Source organism: Molossus molossus, unplaced genomic scaffold (assembly GCF_014108415.1).
Source record: "Molossus molossus isolate mMolMol1 unplaced genomic scaffold, mMolMol1.p scaffold_m16_p_7, whole genome shotgun sequence".
Taxonomy (NCBI): Eukaryota; Metazoa; Chordata; class Mammalia; order Chiroptera; family Molossidae; genus Molossus; species Molossus molossus.
The window spans coordinates 796254-823586 of record NW_023425401.1 but is presented as its reverse complement, the minus strand read 5'-3'; positions in this window follow the sequence as shown (position 1 = coordinate 823586).

Here is a 27333-nt window from a genome sequence, read left to right as displayed (position 1 = left end):
GGAGTGTGATGTTTCAGAAAGATGAGCACTCGCCCGGCCATCTCTTCCTCCTGGGCTGGAGGGGTGTTTACAGCCTTTGAACTTCATCTGCTTATGGGCCCCTTTCTCCTGCTACAAACAACACGCGCACATCGTTTTTCCTGAGTGTTTCAGGATGTCTGTAACCTCGGCTTTGGGGGAAGTTAAAGCAGGAAAAACTCACATCATTTTTGCACAACTGCTCTCCGTGGCATTGGTCACAGGCTGGCTGGGGTGTAGGAATGGGGTCCCCACATTAAACTGGATCATGAATCTGTTGTAAGGAAAATGGGAAGAAGTTAGTTTTAAGACCATGACTCTGTCTGAGCCCTCGTCCCGGCATCTGGGAGGCAGGTCATTAGGAGCGACTGTGATGAACTTCATGTAGCCTCGGTTTTTCCTTCTGTGAAATGGCAACCCTGTGGTCTCCAACCGACAGCGCTGTCTGCGGGACTGAGAGCGTGCATCTGATGGTGAAAGCGCTACTGCTTTTTATCAGTGCACAGTTCTTGCAGCCCATTATCAACTCATCTGTGTGTCTGGCTTGGAAGTTTACCTGCTGGATTTTGTCAGACAATGAGGTTCCCCAGCCCCCGGTGGTTTGCCTTTGCTTCCAGATTTTCCAAAATTATTCAAGACTGGATAAGCATTCTGTTTGTTGCCGTATGGTAAGTGTGTTGTGGAAATTCCCTGTATGTCACCATTTTCTTTTAAATTCTTGTCTAATAGCTGTGGACACAATCTCTAATCCTTTCGAGTGTGGTAAGAACAGACATCGTGAATGACAGATCATTTCTGTTCAGAAACTGCGACTGTGATGCACCTGGGAAAATAAAATACACTAATACTCATCGTGAACACCCAGTGACTATCCAGTCCTGGAAATGGAGGTTCTGAGGTGAATGTATAAGTGTGTTCCCGCTTTAAATGACAAGATGATCAGACTGGATGGGTTTGTGACTAGACAGAGTTGAGCTAGAAGGTTACTCTTAAATCATTGCGTGAACACAGTGGTTTTCGGAGAGGAAACTGAGACCAGAAAAGTGAGATGATGTGCCCCCAGACCCAGAAATGCTCCTGGGGTCCCCCACCTCGTTCGTCCCAGAGCCTTGATGGCTCTGTCCACACTGGGGCTTCCCCAGCTGTGTTGAGTCGGTGTCCTGGGTCTCCACTGCAGCAGAGTAAACTCCTCCAAATCCTCGTGCTGAGAAGCAACACCCCTTCGACTGGACTCAGAGAGCCTGGGGCAGACATTTAGATGTAGCAGGGGGTGGTTGGCTCATCCTTACCCACATCCTTACCCGCGGCATCTGGGCAACTTGAGAGCCAGGGGCTGGAAGCAACTGCAGAATTCTTCTCTCAACGGGGGGGAACGCAAGGCCTCCATGTGGCTTCTCCATGGGGTGTCGGCTTCAGGCGTGGCCGTCTCGGGTGAACAGCCCCCTTGTGCCATGGCTCAGGGCTCTCAGGGCAAGGTTCTCAGTGAATAAGGCAAGAACTTCAACGACCAGCCTCAGAAGTCCCATCGTACCCCAAAAGTCAAATAGCCACACTATCCCAGGTTCACGGAGAGAGGACAGAGCCTCTACCTTGATGGGAAGAATATCACATATTAGAATTGCCAGGGAAAAAAAAGAAACATTTTGTGTCAGACAACGGACCCTTCTTGGGGAGATGGTGACATTCTCTGTCTCTGAAGGACACCCGTCTTTAAAGAAACAAAGGCAGATGCCACCCAAGTGCATCCAGGCACAATACTGCAGCATTTAATGTTGTGATTTTGCAATAGGAATAATAAATGAATTAATGAGACAGAGTATAAAGGCTATAGGAACAGACCCAAGACCATATGGAATCTTGATCCGTGGTGATGGTGTCATGGAAGGTCATTGTTCAAAGAAGGGACCCTCTAATATACAGAGCTAAGAAAAATGTATTTCTATGTGGAATTTATGAAATAGATGTCTACCTCCCACAGTGGACAAATTAAGTCCAGATGGATGAAGGACTCAAATTCAAAAGCAAAGCTTTAAAACTGGTAGATAGAAATCATTCTGACCTTGGGGTTGAGAGGGATTTCTTAAGCAAGACACAAAATACACTAATCACAAAAGAAGTGATTGATGAATCCACCCCTTTGAAATTAAAAACATCTGCTTATCACAAACTATCTTATAAAAACTGGGAAGAAGATATTTGTATTGCATGTAGTTGAAATGCAATTCGTGCCTATTGCCTGCCATATATCTACTTATCTATCCATCCATCCATCGGTCTATCTATCCATCCATCTATCCATCTATCATGTACAAATAAATGAGGAAAAGACAAACCACCCAATAGAAAAATGGGCAAAAGACTCAACTAGCAATTCATCACTGAGGAAAACATGAATAGCCAATAAAAACATGAGGAGCTCCCCCTGTCATTCAGGTCACGAGCGTGTGAGTCAAACTATTAGGAGATGCCATGCACACTAATTTGATTGGCAAGGGTTACTACGAGAGGCGACACCAGATTGGATCCCAGGAGCTTCTGGTGAGTGTTAGAACCAACGCAGCCGATGGATGTGGTGCCTTATGGAAGGTCCTGGAGCCTGGTCCTGAACGGAGTCCTTCTGTAACGCTTCATCTGCACACACCTAGTTTGGCCCCAGGAAACAGTGAGTAAGGCACTAGAAATGATGCCAGAAAAGGGAGCTTCTTCACCACCAAAGGCACCGCCAAAGAGAATAAGGAATGAATCATGACAATCGTGTCCCTTGTCCCTCGAAATTAAAATTCTTTTCTCTGTTTCTCTTTTTTTTTTTAAAGAAATATGTTTTTATTCATTTTTTAGAGAGAGAGGAAGGGAGAGAGAGAAACATCAGTGAGAGAGAAACATCGATGGGCCGCCTCCTGCACGCCCCCTACTGGGGATTGAGCCCAAAACCCGGGCATGTGCCCCGACAGGGAATCGAACCGGGACCTCAGTCCATGGGATGACACTCAATCCACTGAGCCACACCGACCGGGCTCTATTTGTTTCTTAAAAGCCAGCACACAAAATAGCAGAAATTCAATCTGTAGCTTCATCTCACACCCCCGCCCAACCTCTAGGACAGGCCTTAAATACAGCGGGTTTGAAGTGGTGACCGAGGACAAGACCTGGGGCAGCTGTCTTGGCGCTCTGTGAATGGAGGTGCGGCTGAGCGCTGTGCTGGGTCAGGGACGACAAGAACGGCTATTTTAATCAGCCTGAAGGAAACGAACCACCAAATCTGAACTTCGCTTCCAGACGGGCCGAGGACGCCCTGCCTTTCCCCCCCGTCATCTCTAACCCACTCGAACCCTCCCGCGCCCAGTTCTGTCCATGCTCATGGCCCCTCTGTAACAGCTCAGGTGAAATGCTTTGGACCCCTCATCTCGGAGCTTCACCTGGGCCGTGGACAACAGCAGTGTCCCTCCCTGACAGAAAAGGGCCGAGGGACCCTGTGTGAAGTTTGACCTTCCCCTGGGAAAGCGAATGCGAACTTTCTGGGGTGAACAGTCCGCCCTGCGGCTCATCTGAGGCATGAATGAACTGGGTGGGGCCTGAGGAGGTTCTCGTATCTGCTCAGCATCCGCATCCACGGGCCTTTCCTCCCAAACCAATGTTCGGAGCCAGGGACCCCTCGGTGCCACTCACGTCAGGCCGGGGTGCAGCAGGAGGGTTGGTCAGAGTCTAAGAACACCCCTTGTCTTTGTAATCACTTATGAGGGTGTCACTGGGTTTCGCCTGGGCTTTGAGAGATGGATAGTTACAGTCACGTAGACAGGGACACAACACTTTCTGAACAAGGAACAGATTTTGCCCTGGCCGGTTTGGCTCAGCGGTTACAGCATCGGCCCGTGGACCAGAGAGTCCCAGGTTCGGTTCCCAATAAGGGCACGTACCTCAGTTGCAGTTTGTCCCTGGCCCCGGTTGGGGTCATGTGGGTGGCAACCACTCTGTGTCTCTCTCACATCGATGTTTCTCTTTCTCTCTTCCTCCCTCTCTCCCTCCCCCTCTATCTGAAGATAAATGCAAAAATGTCCTCGGGTGAGGATTAAAATTTTAAAAAAAGGAACAGCCCTGGCCAGTTTGGCTCAGCGGTTAGAGCGTCAGCCTGCGGTCTGGAGAGACCCGGGTTCGGTTCCCGCTAAGGGCACGTACTTCGGTTGCAGTTTGTCCCCGACCCTGGTTGGTCGTGCGGGTGGCAGCCACTCGATGTGTCCCTTCACGTCGATGTTTCTCTCTCTCTCTCCCTTCCTCTCTCTCCCTCCCGCTCTATCTGTACAAAAAAATATGGAAAAATATCCTCGGGTGAGGATAAAAAAAAAAAAAAGGAACAGATTTTGGAAAAACTGGCAGGAGGGGGGTATAGTTCACCAGCTCCCCCTGGAAAACAAGCCAGGAATTACACACTGCACCCCCAAAATGAGAGAAAACAACGGGTTTTCCCAAGTTTCTCATTTAGTCTGTCTCAGTTTTCTGGATACATCCCTTGACCTGAACACACTGTTACTATTCTGTGACAACAGCAATAGCCTTGCATTAGTGATGGCATTTCTCTGACCTCCGCTGTTCAGGGTTCACACTGAAGCCGGTAGTCAGCCCCCCAGACCTCAATCCGGAAAGTGCTCGCTGCCGGTGCGATGACCCTCTTTTGGAGACGAGTCAACCCGGCTCTATTTCTATGAGGAAAACAATTCGCTACATTCTCGTTCCTCAGATTGGTCAGTTGCTGGGGACTGTGTAAGCACAGGGAGCTTCAGTTCGGACTCTTTTCTTTTCTTTTCTTTTCTTTTTTTTTTTTTGGTACGTGCCCCTAGCGGGAACTGAACCCGGGACTCTCTGGTCCGCAGGCCGACGCTCCAACCGCTGAGCCAAACCGGCCAGGGCTGGGACTCTTTATCGAGGTAAAAGTCACGCTGCAGGGTAGGAGGAAGGGGCCCATGAGGGGTTCCGCCTGCGCCCGAGGGTCTGTTTCCGTCTGGGACGCTCCCCTCTGTGCCCATCACTTCGGCTCCGTGGTCGTCGGGCCCCAGGAAGTGCCTTCTGAACCCCCGTGGCTCCGTGCTTCTAGCAAAGTACACCCTCACTTCCTTCTGGCTCCATTCGGGGGCAAAGAAAGGAGCATTTGTGGATCAGGGTTACACGCCGCCCCCTGAAACCTGGCCCTCAGACCTCGAGACACGGTCGGTAAGTTTTATAAACGTCAGGAAAGCTCATCACCGGCGCCGGCTCGGGTGGGCTTCTGTCGGGGTAGATGCATCGTCGTCAGGGTGAGAGAGAACAGCGGGGTCATTGTGCGCAGAGTCCCCTCATGCTTTCACCACCTCACCTGCTCGTCCTCCCCGGGGGCGGGGGGAGGCCGGCTCCGGGTTCCAGAGCCCTCAAAAGAGGCGTCGCCGAGCCCCGGTTCCCACTGCCTGCAGCCAAGAGACCGTTTTCAGCTTCAAAACAAAGCAAAACCAGAAACAAATAAACAGAGGTCCTCTTCCCTACCTCTGGATTCGGAGGACGTTGCATCTGCCCGAGAATATTGAGCAACCTCAAATGGCTTCCCCCCTCCACCCTGGAGATGAACCACAAGTTATTATAACAAAACTGGTCACTGCTCCGGCCAAAGGACTCCATCAGCTCCTGGAGCCTCCTTCGACCCTGACGGGCTGGTCCAGCAGGGCGGGGGCTGGGCTCTCAACAAGTGGCCTAGCTAAGCAGAGAAGCAAACGACAGGAGGTTTTTTTTCTGGCTCCGGGGCTTGGCGTGCACAGACAGGACGCCGCACGATCCCCCGCCCTGCGGCGATAAGAGGCTCCCCACTGCCAGCACCAGGCAACCTCGTTAATTAAAAGCACGTTGCACGTTATCACAGAAGATGGGCTTTTCTAGGAAGAATTATCCTTTGGCATTTGTGGCAAGCATGAAGGTAAACAGATCACGAGATTACGGACGTAACTTTCCTTAATGGAGGGCAGCAGATATTTAACATTAGGGTGCAGAGAGAGCCTCGGTGTGGTTCTGCAAAGGAAACATTCGGGGTGCTGCTCTCACGGGTCAGGCTGCGGGGAGGTGAACTCGCCCGGCCACACCGGGAACCTGTGATTTAAGACCATACGGTTCTCAAGTTTAAAACACAGTGGAGTCCTTCACCCTTTTGTGCTGAAAACAAACAGTGCAAGAGAAACAATAAATAGCCTAATAAAAAGTTTATAAAGCGGCCAAAGGCTGGAAAAAATCTAGCAGAAGCAGATCATTGATGTTTTCAGCCAGAAGAGCCGTGTCCCGGGGCTGTCTGAGTTTCAAAGCGAGGAGGCATGAATGCAGCCCGAGAGAATCCAGGGTCAGAGGCCGTGGGCGTGGGGTCCAGCCACCGAGGGACCAGTGCTGAGGACCCCACCCTTCTACAAAATCGATGTGTAAGCCGGAAGACTGCCAGTGAGCAGGAAGTCTGCCTGACCCTGGACTGATAGCTTTGTGCTCCCTGGTGTGATGCACCCAACCATGTGCACCTGAAGCCTTCAAGCATCTGTAGAACAGAAGCCATCACCACACTGCTGGCTGTTCGGGGGGCTCCGTGTTTCTGGGGGCTCCATATTTCCGAGAGCGAATATTTATTTCTAAGTGCTTAAAACTCTGTGTAACAGGCACTATGTAAACGTCAGTAAAATAAATTCCATTCGTGTCTTGAATTGAAGAAGCTCTGGATCCTTAGTGTCGTGAATTTGAGAAGCTCCCCATCTCGGGCTGGTTTCCACAGTTATAAATCCTAGTCGTCCTTCGAGGGCAAGAGGGAGCTTCGGGAGCAGAAAAACAAGAGAGATCGTGTTCCTGGTCCATTTGCCTCCATGATTCAGCTCGTGAGCGTCACGCACGGAATCTGAGACGTCTTGTCAACGTGTGAACAGAGTGATCTACCTCGTGTGATCTTTAGAAAAATTAAACAGTCACAACACACTTTTGGGACCTTTGTAAATGGAAAATAGACTTATTGAGAACTTAACGTGGTTGGTCCCTGGAGCCCAGAAGGTGCGCGTGTGCCCTCTCCTTGAGAGTCACCGCTCAGTCCTTAGTGAGCCAGGACCTCACTCCTGCAGGGGGTAGTGAGCCAGGACCTCACTCCTGCAGGGGGTAGTGAGCCAGGACCTCACTCCTGCAGGGGTAGTGAGCCAGGACCCCACTCCTGAAGGGGTAGTGAGCCAGGACCTCACCCCTGCAGGGGGTAGTGAGCCAGGGCCCCACTCCTGCAGGGGTAGTGAGCCAGGACCCCACTCCTGAAGGGGTAGTGAGCCAGGACCCCACTCCTGAAGGGGTAGTGAGCCAGGACCTCACCCCTGCAGGGGGTAGTGAGCCAGGACCTCACTCCTACAGGGGGTAGTGAGCCAGGGCCCCACTCCTGCAGGGGGTAGTGAGCCAGGACCCCACTCCTGCAGGGGGTAGTGAGCCAGGACCCCACTCCTGCAGGGGGTAGTGAGCCAGGACCTCACCCCTGCAGGGGGTAGTGAGCCAGGACCCCACTCCTGCAGGGGGTAGTGAGCCAGGACCCCACTCCTGCAGGGGGTAGTGAGCCAGGACCCCACTCCTGCAGGGGGTAGTGAGCCAGGACTCACCCCTGCAGGGGTAGTGAGCAGGACCTCACTCCTGCAGGGGGTAGTGAGCCAGGACCTCACTCCTGCAGGGGGTAGTGAGCCAGGACCCCACTCCTGAAGGGGTAGTGAGCCAGGACCTCACTCCTGCAGGGGGTAGTGAGCCAGGGCCCCCACTCCTGCAGGGGGTAGTGAGCCAGGACCTCACTCCTGCAGGGGGTAGTGAGCCAGGACCTCACTCCTGCAGGGGGTTAGTGAGCCAGGACCTCACCCCTGCAGGGGGTAGTGAGCCAGGACCTCACTCCTGCAGGGGGTAGTGAGCCAGGACCCCACTCCTGCAGGGGGTAGTGAGCCAGGACCCCACTCCTGCAGGGGGTAGTGAGCCAGGACCTCACTCCTGCAGGGGGTAGTGAGCCAGGGCCCCACTCCTGCAGGGGGTAGTGAGCCAGGACCTCACTCCTGCAGGGGTGGTAGTGAGCCAGGGACCTCACTCCTGCAGGGGGTAGTGAGCCAGGACCCACTCCTGCAGGGGGTAGTGAGCCAGGACCTCACCCCTGCAGGGGGTAGTGAGCAGGACCTCACTCCCTGCAGGGGGTAGTGAGCCAGGACCTCACTCCTGCAGGGGGTAGTGAGCCAGGACCTCACTCCTGCAGGGGGTAGTGAGCCAGGACCTCACCCCTGCAGGGGGTAGTGAGCCAGGACCTCACTCCTGCAGGGGGTAGTGAGCCAGGACCCCACTCCTGCAGGGGTAGTGAAGCCCAGGACCCCACTCCTGCAGGGGGTAGTGAGCAGGACCTCCTCCTGCAGGGGGTAGTGAGCCAGGACCTCACTCCTGCAGGGGTAGTGAGCCAGGACCTCACCCCTGCAGGGGTAGTGAGCCAGGACCTCACCCTGCAGGGGGGTAGGAGCCAGGACCTCACTCCTGCAGGGGGTAGTGAGCCAGGACCCCACTCCTGCAGGGGGTAGTGAGCCAGGACCCCACTCCTGCAGGGGGTAGTGAGCCAGGACCCCACTCCTGCAGGGGGTAGTGAGCCAGGACCCCACTCCTGCAGGGGGTAGTGAGCCAGGACCCCACTCCTGAAGGGGTAGTGAGCCAGGACCCCACTCCTGCAGGGGGTAGTGAGCCAGGACCCCACTCCTGCAGGGGGTAGTGAGCCAGGAACCCCACTCCTGCAGGGGGGTAGTGAGCCAGGACCCCACTCCTGCAGGGGTAGGAGCGGGACCCCAGCTCCTGCAGGGGGTAGTGCAGCCAGGACCCCACTCCTGCAGGGGTGTGAGCCAGGACCCCACTCCTGCAGGGGGTAGTGAGCCAGGACCCCACTCCTGCAGGGGGTAGTGAGCCAGGACCCCACTCCTGCAGGGGGTAGTGAGCCAGGACCCCACTCCTGCAGGGGGTAGTGAGCCAGGACCTCACTCCTGCAGGGGGTAGTGAGCCAGGACCCCACTCCTGCAGGGGGTAGTGACCCAGCCGCCCCCCCCTCCCCCCCGCAGAAGGTCCTCTCCCCACAGGGCTGGGCTGACAGTCGCTGAGTCATCTGGATCCCCAGCGCCCAGGGCCGCACACTACACAAAGGGAGGGAGGAGAGGAGAGCAGATAATTACATAATTATCCTTCCCAGAGAGCATCTTGGAATTTGCATTTGAAATGAAGAGCTTTGGCGAAAAGCAAGCTGATGTCAGGTGATGGGTGATTCTCCTTCAGAGAGGCCGGCTGGCTGGCGGGGGCTTAGTCACGGTCACCTCCCTCCAGCCTCCTCCCCCAGGTTCCCCTGTAGCGAAGTCACCAGGGGGCGCGTCACACACCACGGCCATTTCTGTAAAAGGGGGGAGGGGCGTTCCTGTCTCTCTGAGGACCCCGCAAAGAAGGCCTCCTGTCACGAAGCTTCCTCTGCATGGTCAGTTCCTCTGACTCCCCAGGTTGCCCCACCCACGTGTGACATTTCAGGGGCACCGAGCTCCCTGCAGGTGCCCAGAGGCAGCAACGCCGTGTGAGGAACCATGTTCCCTGCTTTCCCAGCTCCGTCAGGGCGCCCCTCCTCCCTGTGCCCGCAGCCAAACTCGGGGTGCCATGCTGGACGACTCTTCCATCACGTCCCACCCATCTGTGGGTGCTGTTGGCTCCCCCTCCCCAGTTCCTCACCACCCTCCTGCTAAAGGTCCACACTCCTCCCAGGTCTACGGGACCCTGCCCTGACTCACTGACCAGTCCCCTCCAGCCCACTGGCTCCTACAACGGGGAGTCACGTCCCCTGCCTAAGACTTTCCCTGTGCTCAGAATGGAATCTATTCTGGTTTCCACCGTGTCCTACGCCAATCGCCTCTGCTCCCACCAGCAGCTCACTGGCCTTTCTGTCCCCGACACTTCCTTTACGTCATGGCCGGGCCGCAGCATCCTGGGGCTGGGTGGGGCCGCGCTGCCCGGGGAGGGGGACAGTGCTGGGTGTGGTGGACGGGTGTCCTGCCTCAGTCATCGGGCTCTGCGCTTGACTGTTTCCTCCTTCAGGAAGGGCCCCGGGAGCCATAGCAGCGTGGGCCAGAGCGTCTCCACCCCTCCCGCACGTGAGGGCTGGGCCAGTGGCCACGGCTCCCACGGCAGGACCCAGACCACCAGGCACATACGGGAAGAAGCCCCTGTGGAAAGTCACGGATCATTCTTTCTGCTCTTGTGTATCGGAAAAGACTCTCTTGCATTTGTTTTTCAGGGCATTTTGGTTGGCTATAAAACTTCTGGTTGACTGTTTTTCTTTCAGTCCTTTAAAGAGGTTCCTCTACGGTCTTCTTTTTCTTTGTTTGTTAATCCTCATCTGAGGATATTTTTTCCATAGATTTTTAGAAAGTGGGAGGGAGGAAGGGGGGAGAGAGAGAGATCGACATGAGAGAGACACATCGATTAATTGCCTCCCACAAGAGCCCCGACCGGGGACAGGGATCAAGCCTGCAACCCAGGTCCGTGCCCTTGAGCAGGACGTGTGCACTCTAACCACTGAACCGCGCCGGCCAGCGCGCCACTGTCTTCTTTTTCAGATGATAGATCTGCTGTCGTCCGGCCAGTGTGGCTCAGTGGGTGGACGCTGTCCTGTGCACCAAGAGGCTCCTAGTTTGATTCTCAGTCAGGGCACATCCCAGACTGCAGGCTGGGTCCCCAGCGGGGGGCATGTAGGGGACACCCGATCGATGTTGATGTCTGTCTCTCATCAATGTTTCTCTCTCTCCCGTCCTCTCTAAAATCAATTTAAAAAAACATATTTTTAAAAAAATAAATAAACCTGCTGTCATTGTTTCCGTTGTTGCTCTTCTGTACATAATGTGTGTTTTTTACCTGACGTACCGTCGTTTTCTCTCTGTTGCTCATTTTGAGCAGTGTGTTTATAATCTCCGTGAAGTGGTTTTTCACACATCTTTTGCTCAAGGTTCATTGAGTTTGTGGGTGAATGGGTCTGTAGTTTTCATTGACTTTAGAAGTATTTGGTCATTATTTATTTAAAAATTTTTTCTAACACTCTTCCGTGAAGACCCAACAATACGTATATTAGGACACTGAGCTGCTCACCAGCCCACCAACACCACGTTCATTGTTCTGAAGTCCTGCTCCGCTTCAGATGTGTTTTTGCTGCATCTTGTAGTTGACCAGTTGTTCCCCTGGCAATATCTCGCCTACCATTCATTTCACAGCTGTCTTAGACAATCCAGTTTTTATCTTTAGACACTTGATTTTTTTTTTTTTTAATCCTCACCTGAGGACATTTTTCCATTTTTTGTTTAGGTAGAGTGGGAGGGAGAGAGAGGAACAGAGAGAGAGAGAAACATCAGTGTGAAGGGACACATCGAGTGGCTGCCACCTGCACGACCGACCAGGGCCGGGGACAAACTGCAACTGAGGTACGTGCCCTTAGCGGGAACCAACACGAGTCTCTCTGGACCGCAGGCCGACGCTCCAACCGCTGAGCCAAACCAGCCAGGGCTAGACACTTGATTTTTAAACTACCTTCCAGCCCTGGCAGGTTTGGCTCAGGGGTTGGAGCATCGGCCCATGGACCAGAGAGTCCCGGGTTCGGTTCCCGCTAAGGGCACGTACCTCGGCTGCGGTTTGTCCCCGGCCCCCGGCTGGGGTCATGTGGGTGGCAGCCTCTTGATGTGTCCCTTTCACGTCAATGTTTCTCTCTCCCTCTCTCCCCTCCTCTCTCCCTCCTGCTCTATCTGAAGATGAATGAAAAAATGTCCTCGGGTGAGGATAAAAAAATAATAATAAAAAATAATAAAATACCTTCTGTTTTTCTACTTGTTATATAAGTTCTGTAGTTTTGCTCCTATGAACTACAGTTATAACCATCGCTTTTGTGTTCTCGTCTGACAATTTTTCACAACTGAGATGGTCCTACGTTGGTTTACATCGATTGACTTTTCTTGTCAAAATGGGCTACGTTTCCCTGGTGGTTGTTGCTGTTTTTCCCTATTTGTTTTCTGGGGCTAGTTGGCTGGGCGTTGGCACTGCGACTCGCCTTCCGGTGCGGGGTGTCCGCGCGTTTCTTTGTCATTCCTGAGCTTCCGTCGGGGCCATCAGGTTCCCCGGAGACAGTGTGAGCTCCGACTTCCTGTCACCGCCCAGGTGCTGGTTCTGATGTCGATTGTTCCCCGGCACCGGGGCGGGACACTCCCGAGGCCCCCTCCACTGCGCTGCATCCACGGGGGGCGCTGCTCCCAGCCCTTTGTGCACCAGGGCCCTGTCGCTGTCCCCCGTTCTCTGACTCTCATCGGGGTCCCTGTGAGCCAAGATCAGGGGACGTGACCTCAAAGAGCGCCCCCTCAGGCCCTCCAGGGCTCCATCTGGGCAGACCCCTCACCCCAGTCCCTCCCCGGACAGCTCTGGCCTCTGAGAGTCATCTCCTCAGCTCAGGGACCGGCCAGGCTCTGTCCGAGTTCACTGCCTGAGACGTGACCTGGGGACTTGGTGGGTTCCAGGCTGTGGGTCGAGGCAGCTGTAGGGCTGACCTCTTGTGTTTCCTGACCCCAGGGTCACTGTCTGATACTCCATGTCTTGAAAGCTATGGTTTCACATGCGTCTGTCCTTCCTTCCTCTCTTTGTTTGTCCTTCCTTTATGTTCCGGTTGTTTCAGGCAGAAGGTGAATCCGATCCTTGCTACTCCATCCTGACCCAAGTGGAGCGCCCTCCTGCCGGCACCCGACCCGGGTCTTTGGGGCACAGTGCAGACTCTGCACCTCCATCTGCTCTGGTTCTCTCTGAACACTTGTGCCCGCGGGCAGCCGTGTGCCCTCCTCCACTGCCCATGCTGCGCGTCTTCCTCCTGCGTCCCCTGGGCACGGAGCCCGAGGTGCCCAGTGATGTTCACGCCCAGTGATGTTTTCTTGTCCATCAACTTCAGTGGGAGCACAGAGTCCTCTCGTTTACTGACGGCTGATTCTTAATACACATTGGTGAATGGACGGAACTCACGAAATGGTTTCATGAGCCAACTCAGACGTTGGCTGGTGTCTGAGAGGGCATTTCAGGGGACGTTGTGTCCCTCTGGGCGCTTCAAGAAGCGGACACCAGGTTGGGAAGACGTGCAGGAGATTTGGGGGAAAACATGTGTGAAGGTAAAGGGGGGACCAGGTGGAGGTGCACTTCCTACCACGACTCTGTCTGACAGCCCGGACAGCGAGGGCAGGAGAGGTAGCCGGGAAATGCGCTTACTGGACAGTGGTGGTCAGGCTGGGAGTCCCCACGCACACGGCGCTGTGGGAGGAGCCCCCCCCCATCAGACAGAAACAGCCCCACTCTGCACGGACACGGGCTGGAGCGGCCCCAGGGGGTGGGGACCCAGCAGGGGCTCTCAGCAGGTCAAGACGCTTGCCGGACAGACCACCCTCCCACATGCTCCCACAACAGCTTCCCCTGAGAGCTGGAGGGGGGACATCTGGGGTCACCACAGACAGGGGATGGAGGATGCTGGGGACTCGACGCCTGCGGCCCAGCCCCGTGACTCCTGGTGGGAGAGGCTCTCAGCGGCTGGAACCAGCTCTCAGGGGCCCCCGGGGGTGCCCACTGCTCCAAGCACAGGACGGGGAGCTGGTCGTGGGCTGGCTTCAGCCCAGACCCCGACCTCCTCTCTGAACCTGATGGGCGGGGCGCAGAGCCAGCTCAGGGGCCTCCCGCACAGAGGGCTCCAGGGTGTCGCCTGTGGCCTTTCTGACCTTGTAACGATGCTGATCTGTGATGGGTTTTGCCCCCCGACTTGACACGTTGAAGAGCTCGCCGAGGTTCCTGCCTCCTCGCCATCCTAGAGACAGTGTCGGGGTGGAGCGGCCCAGGGTCCCGCCAGTCAGAGGTGGAGCCTGGGCAGTGGCCGGGGTCCTGGCACCGGAGCTCTGCATGGGGGCTAAGCTGGTGCCCCTGAGCTGGACTCTGCAGAGAGCACAGCGCGAGACGGAGCTGGGGCTGCACCTGCGAGGTGTGTGTCCTGCCCGGGGCCCCGGGGCGGCTCTGTGGATCCTGTGGACGAGCTCTGCTCCCCCGACTCCCCTCGCTCCGCGGAGGGCGAGGGGCTGGGCATCTGGGGGGCTGGGCAGCAGTGAGCCGATGCTCCAAACACTGGGGTACCTGCCAGCGGAAGGTCTGGGGTCCTGGGCCCTCAGTCCTCAGAGGTCAGTTTCTGCTCCATGGTGTTCATGGTCCCCTCAAACCGCAGGTCAGGGCTTTGGACTCGAATCGTCCAAACGGTATTATTCAACACTCAGATCCGGTGTCTGTGACGTGCAAGCTGCTCATCAGTAGAATGTGAAGTGTTCATCCAATGTGAATGTATTTGGCCTTACTTGGTTAATATTTATCCTCATCTGTTTGCAATACAGCCAAGGTAGATTTTTATCTCAAAATTGAAAATAAGGTGGAGCACATTATGAAAAGTATAGTCATAATTATTTTGCACTACTTAAGCAGGTACACCGTAACGTTTTAACGAACAAGAACTTTTTCTGACCCCTGGCATGAGAGCATATTGAATTACTTGATTGTTTATTTCAAAGTTCTTATTTTATGATGGTTCGTATCACAGTATTCAGAGCACCCCGTTTTCTGAACCCCCTCATTGGGATCATGCGTGCTGCCTGCTACAGCCCACTGTGAGTCCGCGAAGAAAGCTTCCACGGGGAGTATTGTGTTTTTACAGCAAAATCCGCATAGAATGATTGACGGACTGGTACAAAGGGCACTTTTTAAAATATTCTGATCCCTTTCTGCCAGTGTGGCTCAGTGGTTGAGCATCAACCCTGCACCAAGAGGTCGCCGGTTTGATTCCGATCAGGGCACATGCCCAGGTTGTGGGCCCGATCCCCAGTGGGGGGCATGAAGGAGGCGGCCAGTTGAGGTTCTCTCTCATCCATGTTTCTATCTCTCTCTCCCTCTCACTTCCTCTCTCCCTCTGAAATCAATAAAGAAAAAATATTAAAAAAATAAAATATTCTGAAAGTCCTGGTGGTTTGACTCAGCAGTTAGAGCGTCGGCCCACGAACCAAATATTTTCGGGTTCAATTCCCAGTCAAGGGCACGTTCCTGGGTTGCAGGTTCAATCTCCGGCCCTGGTTGGGGTCGTGTGGGAGGCAACCAATTGAAGTGTCTCTCTCACATCAATGCCCCCCCCACACACTCTAGCTGAAAATAAATGGAAAAATATCCTTAGATGAGGATTTAAAAATGAATAAGATAAAATCTTCTGAGAATAAATGGGTTTTAATTTTGATTGTTATGAATGCTTCCTGTCACTGATTAATCCACGCTTCTCGGTGTCCGTTAGGGTGGGCTCCACGGCCCACCAGGTGGGCAGAACTCCGCCCACTGAATTTCCAGGGCCTTTTCTCCACCGGCGCTGGTCCCCTGACGTCTGACCTCCCAGATTCACCGGTCGGCAAGTTTGATCCATGAGTTTGAATAACTTGTGAGTATTGAGAAGTGTAAGTATGTCGAATGACTTTTTATTTCTGTGTATTTTATTTTTGCTTCACGAAGTTGTTCTAAGGCAGCGACACCAAGGCTACAGGCAGCAAGTTCTCCGAAACGCAAGGGGAGGTGGCAGAGACGAAAATCATAGACTTGCTCTTACCCGTCAGCTCACGGGAAAATAGCGAATAACTTTTTATATAAACCTTAATTTGAAGATATTCCAAATCAGAGTAGAGCTTCAAAGGGATAGTTAATAACACCAGGCATCCGCCTAAAACAAAGAGAAACAGCAGCCTTGGTGGACCCCTGGGGAGCCCCAGAGAAAGTGAGAACGAGATCCACGTGGGGTCCCACAGAAGCTGGGACAGCGGGGAGTAGGCCTGGCCCCTCTGCTGAAGCAGGGACTTGGGGGGCGGCTCGGGAGGGAGAACAGAAAGGGGTGCAGTTAGGGTTCCGGGGAGTCAGCTCTCTTCTCCCCAGGCCCGAGTGCCTTCTCCACACCTGCTCAGCCCCCGGCCCCGCCTGCCAGGACAGCACCCCTGCCCAGAGGCTCCTGCAGCCCCCCACCCACCCCCCCGTCCTCTTCAGCTGCCCCGGGCAGACAGACATCTCCAGGTGCCCTCTGGGGACAGCCCTGAGCTCGGCCACCTGCTGAAGGACGCCAGCCAGCGGCCACGCAGCTCTCGGTGGCGTCTGGCCAGAGCTGGGCAGCCGGGGAGCCCGGCCGTATCTGCACAGCCCACACCCCACAGATCTGATCCCCCACACAGGCATCTCGCAGTCTCTCAGACCCACACACGGGCTCAGGCCTCGTGAATTCTGTAGCGTTTATTTTCTGAAACCATTCGAGAGAAAAAACAACCCTTAAGTCGGGAACAGAGGGTAAGAGAACAGGGCATTGTTCTTGGCTCTTCGGTCTCTGCTCCTTTTCCCGACGCGTCAGCCCCGGGAACCAGGCAGAACCTGGGCGCCTGGGGCAGCTGAAGGGGCTCACGCTTCAGGTTAGACTGGCCCAAGAGTCTGTCTCCCCGCAGGCCTGGGCCGGGCGTCGGCCCTGGAGAGGTTTCTCCTGTGACAAGGAAGGTGAGGAAGTGCTTTGGGAGATCTGAACCCTGGGGCAGGCAGGATTCCATGCTCACCGACTGTGCAGAGGAAGGGAGAGCGGAGAAAACCCCTCCGGAGAAGGAGCCAAGGGAGGTCCTTTTATTTCCTTCTCTGTTTCTCTCCCAAGTCCGAAGTTGGACCGAATCCCAGGTTTGACAGAATCCCCGGTTTGACAACCCTCTTCCACAACAACACAAAGATGTCGCTGGAGGAGGCGCTGCAACGTCGTCAGTAAACTCTTGAGAAGTGTTTAGACGGAGGGGAGGGCGTACTGAATTCTAACATGCTTTTAGGGTGTATTTAGTCCTTGGTGTCAAGGTTTCGGTCTCCAGTTTTTCCAGGTTTTAATTCAGTTAGGGACCCCGCTCATGGCCAGCAGGCCGTGTCGCTTTCGGAAGCACGTCTGATTCTCACGGCGTTGAGCTTGGCGCGTCACTCAGAGGGCGCCACACAGTCTCGGCGGGCTCACCTCTTCGCCCGCCGTTGCAGGAGGCCACCCAGCACCCGTGGGCGAGAAGACTTCAGCTGAAGGTTGTCTTAGTTTGAGTTAATCCTCTAAGACCTCACCCAAGCTGGTCTAGAAAAACCACCCGTCACGGGACCATGGCCGGGTTCAGCTTGACTTCTCGGAGTAGTTAGTGGATCAGCAGCTACTAACTGGGTAGATTTTCAGCCTTTAACGGGGGCAGACCTATTTCCGTCTCTCTTCATCCACCAAGTCTTTCGTTCTCCATGAAGCACCTGGGACAATTCGATATATGATCTACAGCTCACCCTTGAACGACGTGGATTTGTGCGGTGTGGGTCCACTCATAGGTAAGAGGTCTGAGCCGGCAGGAGATCACACCCACAGCGCAAGGTCAACATAGGACAAAACAGCTTACTGCATGCGCCTGGGTGCAGGCTGAACCCGAAAAAGGAGTCAGCCCGAATAATAGTTGGGGTGTAGGTTACAGAGTCTGCTTCTCTCTTCCGGCAGTTCCTGCTGACCTGCTCTGCATGGCCCATGGTCCACTTTGCAGTCGGACTGGGCTGGTATCTCGCCCGGCATCTGCTGGGTGATCCGTTGCCCTGTGGACAATCCAGATAATCCTTGTCCTCACTCAGCAGAAGGCTGAGCAAAGGTCCTGCAAGCAACACACTTTCCACAGTTTCCGCCTTTTCAAACATGACTAACCCTTTCAACATGCAGATTTTTTTCAGTAAATACATTGGGACCATTTTTGGAGATTTTCTTGCTACCTTGAAGTAGCCGTACGACTATACTAGGATACCTCTGGTCAGTCACACTGCCGCTCTTTGGTTATCGAGGATGAATCATCACTCCTACACATAGATGGGAATTTCTTTTTCATAATCATCTTTTCACTTTTAACCTATAGTGCTAGAAATATTATAACATCTGCGGGTTTTGTGTCAGATAAGGAGATGGTGGTGGAGATACTGACAGATGACTCGTCTTGAGGGAGAACTTGAGAAGTTAAACATTCAGCCATTAGCTCATAGGCTCGGTGGTCCACGCCCGGCGGAGGCTGTTGTTTCGGGGACTGGACCCGCCCTGACTTCAGGACACTCGCAGGCAGATGACCTCTGTGCCCCCAGGGGACTGCCCGCCAGGACGGTGTCTCAGCCCTGTGCTCCGGGGAGGGGAAGTCCTTGCCCAGGGCGCAGATAAGCGTCGCGGTCAGCGCAGGAAATCGCCAGACTGCTGCAGCTTTTATCTGATGAACCTTCCCCCCGAGTCCCAAACCCCTTGGCGACTTTCTCCTGCATCCTCCACCCTTCTCACACTTTCTCCTCCTGAGGCAAAGGTCGGCTTGAGATGGGGTGCGAGACGGTCTCAGGGCACAGAACCCGCCGCGTCCTCAGCTCGCCGGCCGTCTGACCCCCACGCCCCTGGAGCTCCGACTCTGGTCCCCCTTCCTGGTTCCGTGGTGACGGCCGCAGGACGCCGGGTCTTCTGGTGTCCATGGAGGAAACACAAGAATTCACAGACGTGTGGAAATCCAACAGCAATGCCTGCACGTAGGTGAGAAATGGGTCAAAGAAGGAATCTCAGGGGACACACACCCCGTCCACGGAGTGCAGCCCAGCAGTCAGCAAGTTCACCACAACCTGCACCTACGTTGTGGAAAAAGGAAGACCTCAAATAAACAGCCTGACTTTACACGTCAAGTAACCAGGGAAAAAACCAACAAAGTCCAAAGTTAGCAGAGAAAAGGAAATAGCAAAGACCAGAAAAGAAATGAATGAAATAGAGACAAACAAAAAACAATAGACAAGATAAACAAAGGAAATAGTAAAGACCAGAAAAGAAATGAATGAAATAGAGACAAACAAAAATCAATAGACAAGATAAACAAAACTAAGAGCAGTTTTTTGGGGGGGAGGGGGAACACACAACACAAGTGAGCAAATCTTTAAGTAGACTAAGGAGAAAACAGGGCACGGACCTCGGTGGCAGGTTCGGCCCCCAGCCCTGGTCGGGGTCATGCAGGAGGCAACCAGTCGATGTGTCCCCCTCACGTCGATGTTTCTCCCTCCCTCCCTCCCTCCCACTCTGTCCGAAGATGAGTGGAAAAGTATCCTCAGGTGAGGATTCAAAAAACAAACAGACACGAGGTGATGGGGTGTGAACCGACCTGCTGAGTTTCACACTTCATCTCGCACATGTGGAACCACACAAGGTTGTGTCAGTCACAGCCCGTAAGGCTTGGCAATAGCCACACGTATCCACCTTCCGCCCTCGTCTCTTTATTATTATTATTATTTTTATCCTCACCCGAGGACATTTTTCCATTTTTTGTTCAGGTAGAGTGGGAGAGAGAGAGAGGAAGAGAGAGAGAGAGAAACATCAACATGAAGGGACACATCGAGTGGCTGCCACCCGCACGACCAACCAGGGCTGGGGACAAACTGCAACCGAGGTACATGCCCTTAGCGGGAACCGAACCCAGGTCTCTCTGGACCGCAGGCCGACGCTCCAACCGCTGAGCCAAACCGGCCAGGGCTGCCCTCGTCTCTTTACGGACACTCTGAGATGAGTCTTCAAATTGGAAGTCAGATCGTCTTTCTCAAAAGCACATCCGGTCAGTGTTCGAAGGCCCAGTGGGTAGGAGAAGGTCTCTCCGGATTCTTCTGCTACATCTTTTCTCATCTTAAAGGTTTACCAGAACTTTCCCACAAAGGAGAGGGTGAGAAAATGACACGGCAGAGGTAATAACACCTCACAGTTACTGAGTGCCTAAATGCCGCGTCCTGTTCGTGGCTCAGCTAGAGAAACCAGTTTAATTGCCACAACACCCGAAGGTTTGGCCTTACTGTCCTTACTTCCTGTACAGCAGGTGGGTGTGGAGAAGGCACGTAAACAGCACGGAACTAGGACCCTGTGAACAGCCTCGTCCCCGGAGCAAGGAAGCTGGAGTCGAACTCGGGCCCGCCCGGAGCTGGGGGCAGCAGGTGGCGCTGTCTGACCCCGGTTCGCGGTGTTCGGCCGTCCTGAGCTCGAACACGCAGAAAAGGAATTCAGGTGACGACTCGCTTCACTTCATCTGCTCTTGGGAAATCCTGCCAACAAATTTTAAAAAATCACTTTCTCGGGTGTAATTTGCATCCAGGGAGATGGGTTCATTCTGGCAAGTGGGCTCCACTGCAGCCCAGACACCGTCCCCACCCCAGCTCCCCCGGACGGCCCACCCCAGACCCCGGGAGGCCTCTGCCGCTTTCTGCCATAATAGGTTCGTTTTGCCTTTTCTCTGTCACGTGAACGGACTTACACAGTGTAAAACATTCCGCGTGGCTTCTGTAGGGCTCGCGGGGCACACGCCCACTCACCCAGACCTGTTCCTGTTCCTGCCCACTGAACCTGACGCCGCAGGTTGTTCGGCACAGTTTACTCACACGGTGTAAGTCCAACAACACGTTATGATTTTCACTTGCCGGGATTTGTGTCTGTTACAGAGACTGGGAGATGCGCAGAGAGGGAGCCCGTACGGAGTCTGTTCTAGTCGCCTCTCATCTCGGTCTGTGGTCACAGATGGTGTCATTGCTTTGTTCCGTTACGCTTTGTCTGCCCACCTTCTGCGCCCATTATATGCACTTAAAATACATTCCACTTCCAGGAAATTGAGCCATTTTTATCCACACAATGGGCTGAATATTTTTAAACGTTCCCTTTACACCGTGGCTCGGACGGAGTCACAGGGGCTCAGACATTGACTTCTGTTCTGGTGACCGGAGCGGAGACTCCGCAGAACGCCCGCTCTGCGGGCAAAGAAAGGGCCGCGTTCCCCGGTGCTTCCGAGTTCTAGTGACTTTAAGGACGTGTCTCTGTCGGCTTATTAATCACATCCATAGCTACCAGGCAAGAGGTGTGGGTGTGAGACATTAGACCATCCGACTGTCACGGAGATCGCGTTAGGGGCTGAGCCGGGCCTAGAGGCGTGGAGCCTGGGGCAGGGGGGTTCAGCGAGCTGAACTCAGAGGCTGGGACTCCACTTCCATGGTCCACCGTCCTCCCCGCTGCGCTGGCCTTGGGGGGGTGCCGCCCGCCTGGGTCCTCAGGCTTCTCCTGGGGGTGCCCCTCTGAGGCCGCGTCCCTGGAGCGTCCCCGGGTGGATGCCATGGCCCTGCTCTGTGTGGCGCCCTCAGGACTGAGGGCCCAGCTCAGCTTTTTCTCTCTCCTGCTCTGTGTTTCTCTGCGTCTGTGTCCCGGGCGCCCTGGTGACTGGTGGCTGACTGTGCAGTTCTGTCTCTCTGGGTGCCCCCAGGAACACTCCACTTCCTCCATTATTTCTTTTCATTATTACTTTTAGAGAGAGAGGAAGGGAGAGGGAGAGAGAGATGGAAACATCGATGAGAGAACATCGACGGGCCGCCTCCTGCACGCCCCCCACTGGGGATGGGCCCACAACCTGGGCATGTGCCCTGACCGGGATCGAACTGGCGACCTCTTGGTGCAGGGTCGACCACTGAGCCACACCGGCTGGGCTCTGTTATTTCTTTTGGGGGGGACACTGGGGCCATTTCAAGTGCTGCTCACACGGTCCTTGTCCCCCTTCCTCGGCCTCTCTGTCTGTTTCTTCTGCATATTCCCCAGGGCCCATCCCCATCTCGCGTCCCTCGGTGACTCCCCGGCCCAGAGCACCACCTGTTCTCCCCGAGACCTGCTGTCCTGCAGGGTGCTGCTTGGTCTGGCCCCCCTCTTCCTGAATGCACACCCCACCTCCAGTGCGCAGCTCCCCACGAGCCCACGTCCCATCGTCCTCACCCGACGCCGAACCCGCGGTGTGTGTGCTGGAGTGTCTGCGTCTGGGGCGCGTCGGAGCTCATGCCAGTGGGCAGTCCCCTCTGTTCGACGAAGCACGAAGGACCGCGAGCCGACCACTGGTCCCCCCACTCCCCCCTGGCAGGTGCGGACACATCTCTTAGGAACTGTTTGGCCTGAGCTTGTCTGCTGACCTTTCCAGTCAGGACCAGCCTAGGAGGGGTCCCTCGCCCTGAGGTGGGACAGGACCGAGCAGTGTCAGCGCGTCTGAGCTGAGGAGCAGGGGGGCAGCTTCTGCAGAGGCAGGTCTCAGCTCAGGGCCCTGAACCCCATTTCCCAAGGACACAGGGCCGAGCGTCAGACGGGCTGGGCGTTCAGTCACATCCTGGCTCGGGCCCCAGCGGGCGGGTCCGGGCGATGCTGGGGACCTCCACTCCCGTCTGGCCCCCCTCGCCCTGCCCTCCTCCAGGGCGTCAGGGGCCATTAGCACACATCACAGCTGTAAACAAATTGTTTAAATGGACGGCTTGAAGGCTGGGTCGGTGGGATTGGCCTAAAAACCACCGAACATCCTAAGACGGATTGTTTTTAAACGTTTCTTTTTGTAAACCATAATAAACTCTGGGTTTGTGTCTGTCTGGTGAATATGTTTTCTGTTGAAACTGACTGGATGGGTCTGTCTTAAATATTTAAAACATATGATCTGCGCTGGCAACGCATCTGCACGTAAACCCGTGAGGAGTGATGGGTGCCTCCTGCTTCCTGGGGCGGACAGCTGTGCCTGACCGCAGGGCTCTGGTGGCTGCTTCGTGCCCGGGACGGGGCTCTGCTGGGCCGAGTCGGCAGGGAGACAGGACAGGCTGGTGGGAAGTCCTCTCTGCACTCCTGTTGGAAACATGTCTGTTCCCTGGACCCCATGCCGGGGGCACGGCTGTGATGGTCCCCGGCCACTCGTGGAGACTGGTCAGCGTGCTCTCGGTACTGGGAAACGTAAACCCTGGGTGTCGTTGAGCCCTGGACCCCACGGGGTTAGGGGTGCTACCCTGTGCGGTCAGAAATGCACATGTAACTTTTGACTCCCCCAACACTTGGCTACATGACTAGCCAACTGATAACACAGAGTTAACACACGTGTTGTGTGCTGTGTGCATTGCGCACTGTGTCCTTACGGTAAATCAGCTGGAGAAGGGGAAACGCCATTGGGAAAATTTCGAGGAAACCCCTTCACTGGACCGCGGGCGTTGATGTCATAAGTTGATGTCATCTGCTGACCAGGTTGAAACTGGAGTCAGCGTCCTGCGGCCGTCACCACCGAACCAGGAAGAGGGACCAGGGTCGGAGCTCCGGGAGCGCGGGGGTCGGCGGGTTCTGTGCCCTGAGACCGTCTCGCACCCCATCTCAAGCCGACCTTTGCCTCAGGAGGAGAAAGTGTGAGGAGGGTGGAGGATGCAGGAGAAAGTCGCCAAGGGGTTTGGGACTGGGGGGAAGGTTCATCAGATAAAAGCTGCGATTTCCTGCGCTGACCGCGAGGCTTATCTGCGCCCCGGGCGAGGACTTCCCCTCCCCGGAGCACAGGGCTGAGACACCGTCCTGGAGGGCAGTCCCCTGGGGGCACAGAGGTCATCTGCTTGGGGGCATCCTGAAGTCAGGGCGGGTCAGCCCTGCCTTCCGTCCCCAGAACAATAGCCTCCGTGTGCCTGGACCACGGAGCCTATGAGCCAATGGCGAAAGCTGAAACCTGTTGGCTTCTCGGATCCCGTCACTGCTATTGTGTTATCGTTTCTCACCAGCATGCGGGGAAGAGACTTGGGGTCGTTTCCATCTTCTCCAACTGGCTAGCACTGGTTTTGTAACCCGACCCGACCTGTCCTGGAGAAGGTTCTGTGTGTCCTTCCGAAGAACATCAACCACAGGCAGACACTGTATCCTTCTTGTGTTGAGGGCTCGTTAAATGTTCTCCAAAGCGGAGCCGCTGACTCCGGATCCTTTGCCTTTGTCACTGACGGCGGCCGACCCCCTGCACCATCTCCCGCTCCCCACCCAGCGGACCCCTTGGTGTTCACCAGAGCAGTAATCCCTCCAACGCTTGATTTCGACAAGCGGGCTCTTCCACGGGCTCAGCAGAGCACACGGGGTCTGACAGTCAAGGCCGCGGAGAGTTGTCGCTGAGCCTTTGGTGCGGACGGGTCTTTGTTTTGGTACGTTTGCGTCTCAGAGCCTCTCGTGACCTGACACAGAGCGTTGACCGAGTCGGCCACGTTGAATTTATTGGGGTGACGTTGGTTAATAAAATTATGGATGTTTCGGGTACAGTTCTGTAACACACCATCTGTTCATTGCATCGTGTGTCCACCACCCCAAGTCAAGAAGTCAAGTCTCCTTCGGTCACCATGCACCCCTTTACCCTCTCCCCCCCCCACCCCGGTCATCACCATGCTGTCTGTGTCCACGAGTTTTTCTTACTTATTCCCATCACCTTTTCGCCCAGCCCCCAACCCCCCTCCCCTGGGACAGCGGTCAGTCTGTTTTCTGTCTATGAGTCGGTTCCTATTGCGTTTGTTTATCTTGTTCGCTGGGATCCACGCACGGGTGGACTCGCACGGCACCTGTCTCTGTGACCGTGCACGTCACTCTTAGAGATCTCCTGGAGTCCGTCTCGGCTGCCGTCTGTCACAGTCCGGAAGTGGCGGTAGGAGTCTCATCGCTTACATGGCCTCCACGGGCTGTGACTCCCGCCCGCCGCTCGGCTTCGTCCGCGATTTGGAAGGACCCGCGAGATGGCTCAGCGCACACGTGTCATGCCTTCTTCCACACTGCACCTGCCAGTCGGAGGGCCAGGCTTCGGCCACCGCGAGGGCCTTGAAGGGGAGCAGGGGCACCAGCTCGCTCCCGGATCCCGGCAGAGCCCCTCAAGGCGGGAGCCCCCAGCACACGCCTCGTACTCAACACGGACGCAGGGGCGGTGGTGACGGCGGGAAAATAATTACAGAGCGAATGTAACAGACAAGGGCACGCTTTCTGGAACCTCATTCCCTTGTTCCTTCCTTCATCATTTATTTGTATTGTTTTTGATTTTTTTTCCTGGTCACTTGAGGAATGCAAGCGAGGCTGTTTTCCGCAAACCCTCTCATGGGAAGCAGCTGGGAAAGGTGGGCAGAAACCTGTCTGTAGCCTTCGGAACCAGCACCGGCCCAGGTGCCTTTCTGGACCTGGGCACACGGCACACCTGTAGCTGCACAGCCAGGACACGCACGACGAAGTCAGCCTGACGACCCTCGTGGCCGTGTAACGGAAGAGTCCAGCCGACCCCTAAGAGGGCACCTTTCAAAGCCGCACTTGACGGGGTGCCGTCTGTTCGCCCGGTGATGCAGGGGTAGGAAAGCAAGGTTTTGGCCCAGGAGGACGTCACATTTTATGAGAAAAGGACAGAAAATATATGCGACAGAATAATGTGTACTATAACATCGGGTTCTGCTTTTGCTGCAAATAAAGTGAAATTCAGCCAAAAGGCGAGAAAGGAGAACTTGTGAGAATAGACACTCAGGAGACCTCTTTGAAGAGGTGATATTTGAGCAGAGGAATGAGTAACGTTTCACCTGATACTGTGGGGAGCATTCGGGGGAGAGGAAACTCGGTGCAGAAGTCGGAAGTGAGCACCAGCCAGGAGCAGGCTGAGCAGGGGGCGCGATGAAGTCACAGGTGGTCAGAGTCCAGCCCACGGGGGGCCTGGCGACCCCGAGAAGACTAGATGTCTTCCTAAGGGTCGGAAACCCTCACGGGCTTATAAATAACAGGAGTGAAGCCGGCAGTCACTGGACAAGGAATGGAGAGGTGGCTACGGAAGGAAAGACGGTGTCGGGAGACCCACCACCGTTAGGAGCTCCAAGTCCTGTAAGAATAGGACGACACAGTGTGAAACAGGCGTTCGTGGGTTTCAGCTCCGACTTGCAAAGAGCTTAGGGGCCGTCACTCTCGTCCTCACACAAGAAAAAGCTGAACAAACTAAAAGCCAACGGCTTTTATGACCAATCGGAGCATCCAGATGACAGGGTAAACCGCCACCTTGAAATCTGAAGAGACAGGTGACTCCAGACAGCCACACCCGAGATCTGCTGACCTGAAGACGGTGGACGCACCCGCTGCCCGTAAACGGTGACGTGGACGGTGCTGGAGGCTGCATGGGGCGGCCGTGGGAGACGCGGGGTGCTGGGGAGCCCCTCGCGCTGTCGGGAGTGATGCCAGGAGCCACCCCAGGTCCTCAAGAGGAGGAGTTCAGAAACATACCCAGCTGTGTCTGGCCGGGAGACCTGTGAAGTAACTGTTACTGGGGCCGTACTTCCTGATAACACAGACATTACATTATGATAAAAAAAAAAAGATATCATGAAAAACTCCACGCCTACAAAATTGATATCTTGGATGATATGGGACCAATATCTTGAAAGGCACAAGTACCAAAATTCAAAAAGAGAAATATAGATGATCTGAATAGGGCAAATCTATGAAATAACTTGAATTAATAACTAATACCTTTAAAATCAAAGCAACCCAGATGTTTTTGTTAGTGAAGTCTATCCAACACTTAAGAAAGAAATGATACCAATATTTTATCATCTCTCCCAGGAAATATAAACGGAGGAAACATCCCCGGACTCATGCTGTTGAAACATCATTACCGCCCTGGCCAGTTTGGCTCAGCGGTTGGAGCGTCGCTCTGAAGACCAGAGAGTCCCGGGTTCGGTTCCCACTAGGGGCACGTACCAAAAAAAAAAAAATCATTACCTTGAAATAAAACCAGATAAAGACATAGAAAAGGAAAAGAATGTTAGCAAATTGAATCTAGAGAAGTATAAAACAGTATATATCATGACCAAATGAGATTTATTCCAGTTTTGCAAAGCTGATTTAATACTCAAAAGTTAGTTAATGAAATCTACTGTATCAGCAAGACAAAAAATAAATTAAAACATATTGCAAAGCTGATTTAATACTCAAAAGTTAGTTAATGAAATCTACTGTATCAGCAAGACAAAAAAATAAATGAAAACATATAATTATATAAATTGACAGATAAATACCATTTGAAAAAATTCAGCACCCACTCATGATACCTTTATAGCAACTCTCAGCAAACTAGAAATAAAAGAGTATTTCCCCAATTTGATTTTTTTTTTTAAATCTACAAAAATATTACTTGTTTGTGAGAAACTGGATACTTGCCCCTTAAGGTGGAAAGCAAGACAAGGGAGTCCTATCTCAACACTTTTTTAAATATTCTACTGGAGATACTAGATACTGTAATACGATAAGAAAAGGAAATAAAAAGTGCATAGATTGGGAAGGAAGAAAAAAACTGTCATTTTTTGCAGATGGCATGATTGTCAATATGATATACAAAAGAAATAACAAAACTATCCTGG